The sequence below is a fragment of the Salvelinus sp. IW2-2015 genome, unplaced genomic scaffold, assembly GCF_002910315.2.
Source record: "Salvelinus sp. IW2-2015 unplaced genomic scaffold, ASM291031v2 Un_scaffold1042, whole genome shotgun sequence".
In the NCBI taxonomy this organism is placed as follows: domain Eukaryota; kingdom Metazoa; phylum Chordata; class Actinopteri; order Salmoniformes; family Salmonidae; genus Salvelinus; species Salvelinus sp. IW2-2015.
Genome location: NW_019942699.1, coordinates 209,561 through 214,669, shown reverse-complemented (window position 1 = coordinate 214,669; position 5,109 = coordinate 209,561). Strand labels below are relative to the sequence as shown.

The 5,109-nt window shown below is 49.5% G+C and overlaps 2 protein-coding genes across 7 annotated transcripts in view; one reads left to right on the top strand and one right to left on the bottom strand.

Annotated features, from left to right (window-relative positions):
- The window catches only part of LOC112069533 (gelsolin-related protein of 125 kDa-like), a 243,717-nt gene that overhangs the window by 134,267 nt on the left and 104,341 nt on the right, over positions 1 to 5,109 (bottom strand). The gene's annotated exons all lie outside the window — the stretch shown is intronic.
- Positions 1 to 5,109, top strand: part of LOC111979311 (uncharacterized) — a 141,014-nt gene that overhangs the window by 62,560 nt on the left and 73,345 nt on the right. The window lies entirely within an intron of this gene.

Here is a 5,109-nt window from a genome sequence, read left to right as displayed (position 1 = left end):
TGCGAGGCGGCTTATGGTAGAGAAATGAACATTCAATTCTCTGGCAAAAGCTCTAGTGGACATTCTTGCAGTCAGCATGCCAATTGCACGCTCCCTCAAAACTTCTGTGGCATTGTGTTGTGTGACAAAACTGCACATTTTAGAGTGGCCTTTTATTGTCCCAGCACAAGGTACACCTGTGTAATGATCATGCTATTTAATTAGCTTCTTGATATGCCACACCTGTCAGGTGGATGGATTATATTGGAAAAGGAGAAATGCTCACTAACAGGGATATAAACAAATGTGTCACAACATTTGAGATAATTAAGCTTTTTTGTGCGTATGGATATATTCTGGGATCTTAATTTCAACAGTTAACTCTTAAGGAGCCGCCCAATTTTCGCCTAACTGCCTGTAGCTCAGGACCCAAAGCAGGGATATGCATATTCTTGATACCTTTTGAAAGGAAACACTTTGAAGTTTGTGGAAATGTGAAATCAATGTAGGAGAAATAAACACATTAGATCTGGTAAAAGATAATACAAAGAAAAAACCAACCGTTATTTTGTATTTTTTTTTGTACCATCATCTTTGAAATGCAAGAGAAAGGCCATAATGTATTATTCCAGCCCAGGCGCAATTTAGATTTGGCCACTAGATGGCAAGCCATGTATGTGAAAAGTTTTAGACTGATCCAATGAACCATTGCATTTCTGTTCAAAAATGTTGTATCAAGACTGCCCAAATGTACCTAATTGGAATATTAATAACTTTTCAAGTACATAACTGATTCATTGCGGAGGTCTGTCATAGTGGACTGATCCATTGCGGAGGCCGTGGGGATGGCACAGTCCATCACTTAAGACATTGTATATGGTTATATTACATAAGAACAATGGTGCTAGTGAATGTAGCCAGTAAATGCAGCCAGTGAAAAACGGAACAATAATCATCATTAATCTACACACAATAGCCATAAAGACAACGCGAAACAGAACCTTCCAGAATGACAACCATCTATGCAGCACTCCACCAATCAGGCCTTTATGGTAGAGTGGTGGCAGCATCATGCTGTAGGGATGTTTTTCAGCGGCAGGGAGTGGGAGACTAGTGTCTAGTGTCTGGGGATAGAGAGAAATCAAATGGTGTAGTTTGAGGCTATGTGGCGGAGAGTGATGCAGGCGCTGGAGATGGAGGTGTGTTCTAGTGGGTCTGGGCAGGTGTGATGTAGTTAATGGAGATGTGGGTGTGTTCTAGTGGGTCTGGGCAGGTGTGATGTAGTTAATGGAGATGGGGGTGTGTTCTAGTGGGTCTGGGCAGGTGTGATGTAGTTAATGTTTGTATGATATTGTAATTTGTATCTGTATGTTTTGTATTGTTTATAAAATATCAAATGAAATATTTTTTAAGTCCCAATGCAAAGTTACAGCTTTTACATAAAACCAATCAGAATTCCAAAGAATGCCAAAGTCAGGTGTGATGTATTATATGGAGACCAGCCTATTCCCTATGATGTAAACTGCAACAGAAATAACTAAACCACAGTTTTGGAAGTACATAACACCATATAACCAAATATCAAAGAATGTTAGCTATATGCAGTTATCTTAGCCTGCCAGCTAACATTAGCTATTTAGCCAACTAGCTATGGTCAGCGAGCTGGAGCCCAACTAATGGAGACCAGTTAGAAGCCAACTAACAAAACCCAACTAAAACGTGACTGCAGATCAAAAGAGCAGAGACATACAGAATGATGTCAGGGAAAATCCCCAAATCCATAATAGATTCCAGATGTCAGTCAGAATGACTACAACTAAGTTACTAAGTATTAACCACACTGGTTGTTTACACGGTGAGTAAAAACTAATGCTTCCTACCTTTAACTTTTTGTCTGAAAATTAAATATAGATTTTACTCAACTACACCACTCCAGTCAACCGATGGCGGTATAGGACTTTATGCGATGCTGCTAATTGACGTATAATCTAGTGGACTGTAACGGCTTTCTTCTGTGGACGAAGGATCAGACCAAAGCGCAGCGGGGTTAGTGTTCAACATGTTTAATAAAGACGAAAAACATGAACACTACAAAATACAAAACAACAAATGTGTAAAAACCGAAACAGTTCAGTCAGGTGAGACACACAAGACATGAAGACAACCACCCACAAACCACACAAACAGCACAAATAAAAACATCCTAAATATGTTCCCAATCAGAGACAATGACTAACACCTGCCTCTGATTGAGAACCATATCAGGCCAAACATAGAAACAGTGAAAACTAGACACACAACATAGAATGCCCACTCATCTCACATCCTGACCAACACTAAAACAAAGAAAACACAAAAAACTATGGTCAGAACGTGACAGTTCCCCCCCCCCCCCCCCCCCCCCCGCCCAAGGTGCGGACTCCGGCCGCAAAACCTGAACCTATAGGGGAGGGGTCTGGGTGGGCATCTGTCTGCGGTGCGGCTCTGGCGCAGGACGTGGACCCCCACTCCACCATAGTCTTTTGTCCGCTTTAGTGTCCACCTAGGAACCCTAATAAAGGGCCCACCGGACTGAGGAGCGCCTCTGGACTGAGGGGCGCGCCTCTGGACTGAGGAAACTCCTCCGGACTGAGGGCAGCTCCGGACTGAGGGCAGCTCGGACTGAGGGGCATCCGGATGAGGGGCAAGCTGCAGGACTGAGGGCAGCTCAGGACTGAGGGGTAGCCCTGACTGAGGGGGAGCTCATGACTGAGGGGTAGCTCATGACTGGAGAGGTAGTCATGACTGAGAGATAGCTCAGGACTGAGGGCAGCTCCGGACTGAAGGGCAGCTCCGGACTGAAGGGCAGCTCCGGACTGAAAGGCTCAGGCAGCTCCTGACTGGCGGGCGGCTCTGGCGGGCTCCTGACTGGCGCGGCGGCTCTGGGCGGCTCCTGACTGGCGGGCGCTCTGGCGCTCCTGACTGGCGACGGATCTGGCGGGTGGCTTTGCGCGCTTCTCTGGCGGCGCGCTCTGGCGGCCTCCTGACTGGCGGACGGCTATGGCGCGCCTGACTGCGACGTTAGCGGCCTCCTGACTGACGACGGCTCTACGCTCAGACAGACGGCGGCTCTAGCGCTCAGGACAGACGGGCGGCTCAGATGGCGCTGGACAGACGGCGCTGGGCAGACGGGCGGTCAGACGGCGCTGGACACACGGGCGGCTCAGACGGCGCTGGGCAGACGGCGGCTCAGACGGCGCTGGGCAGACGGGCGGCTCAGACGGCGCTGGGCAGACGGGCGGCTCAGATGGCGCTGGGCAGATGGGCAGCTCAGATGGCGCTGGCAGACGGGCAGCGCAGCGGCGCTGGGCAGACGGGCAGCTCAGGGCGGCGCTGGGCAGACGGCAGACTCTGCCTGCTGAGGCGCACAGTAGGCCTGGTGCGTGGTGCCGGAACTGGTGGTACCGGCTGGGAACACGCACCACTGGGCGATGCGGGGACAGGAACAGGGCGTACAGGGCTCTGGAGGCGCACAGTAGGCCTGGTGCGTGGTGCCGGAACTGGTGGTACTGGGCTGGGAACACGCACCACTGGCGAGTACGGGGAGGAGGAACAGGGCACACTGGACTCTCGAGGCGCACTATAAGCCTGGTGCGTGGTGCCGGAACTGTGGTACCGCGACTGGGGAAGGCACGCACCACTGGCGAGTGCGGGGAGCAGGAACAGGGCACACTGGACTCTCGAGGCGCACTAAAGCCTGGTGCGTGGTGCCGGAACTGGTGGTACCGGACTGGGGACACGCACCACTGGAGATATGTCTATGTCCTGGGAAATGTTCTTGTTACTTACAACCTCATGCCAATCGCATTAGCGCACATTAGCTCAACCGTCCCGTGGGTGGGACACGATCTGTAGAGAAGGCTTGGGGATGGCCATTTGACACGTTACCCAGCTTGGTTTGGGGATGGCCATTTGACACGTTACCCAGCTTGGCTTCGATGGCCTTTGACATGTTAACTATTCAGACCCCTTGACTTACTCCACATGTATCTACAGAGCCTTCAGAAAGTATTCAGACCCCTTGACTTACACCACATGTATCTACAGAGCCTTCAGAAAGTATTCAGACCCCTAGGGCCCGATGGAACTATCGAATGCAGTAAGGTAAATCCCCTGGGAAGTCCTAGGGCCCGATGGAACTAGCGAATGCAGCCAGTAAATCCCCTGAGAAGTCCTAGGGCCCGATGGAACCTCCCACACCGTTCTAGGACTGACCCCATTTAGTAGACTACACTGTACTAGGACTGACCCAATTTAGTGGACTGTACTGTACTAGGACTGACCCCATTTAGTGGACTACACTGTACTAGAACTGACCCCATTTAGTAGACTACACTGTAGTAGGATTGACCCCATTTAGTAGACTGTACTAGGACTGACCCCATTTAGTAGATTGTTCTGGGTCTGACCACATTTAGTAGACTGGTGGTTTGTTTGGTTGATTGGCTGTTGGTCGACTGTACTGGGACTGACCCCATATAGTGGACTGTTCTGGGACTGACACCGTTTAGTAGACTTTACTAGGACTGACCCCATTTAGTAGACTGTACTGGGACTTACCCCATTTAGTAGACTGTTTGTTTGTTTGGTTGATTGGCTGTTGGTCGACTGTACTGGGACTGACCCCATTTAGTGGACTGTTCTGGGACTGACCCCATTTAGTAGACTACACTGTACTAGGACTGACCCTATTTAGTAGACTGTACTGGGACTGACCCCATTTAGTGAACTGACCCCATTTAGTGGACTGGTTGTTTGGCTGTTGGTCGACTGTACGGGGACTGACCCCATTTAGTGGACTACACTGTACTGGGACTGACCCCATTTAGTAAACTGTACTGGGACTGACCCCATATAGTAGACTGTACTGGGACTGACCCCATTTAGTGGACTGTACTGGGACTGACCCCATTTAGTAGACTGTACTAGGACTGACCCCATTTAGTGGACTGGTTGTTTGTTTGGTTGAAAGGCTGTTGGTCAACTGAGATTCTCAAATGTATACAAAGAAAAAAATAGAGGTGCGCAAGACACTGGCTCCTGTCTGATTGGCACCTGTCTGATTGGCTCCTGTCTGATTGGCTCCTGTCT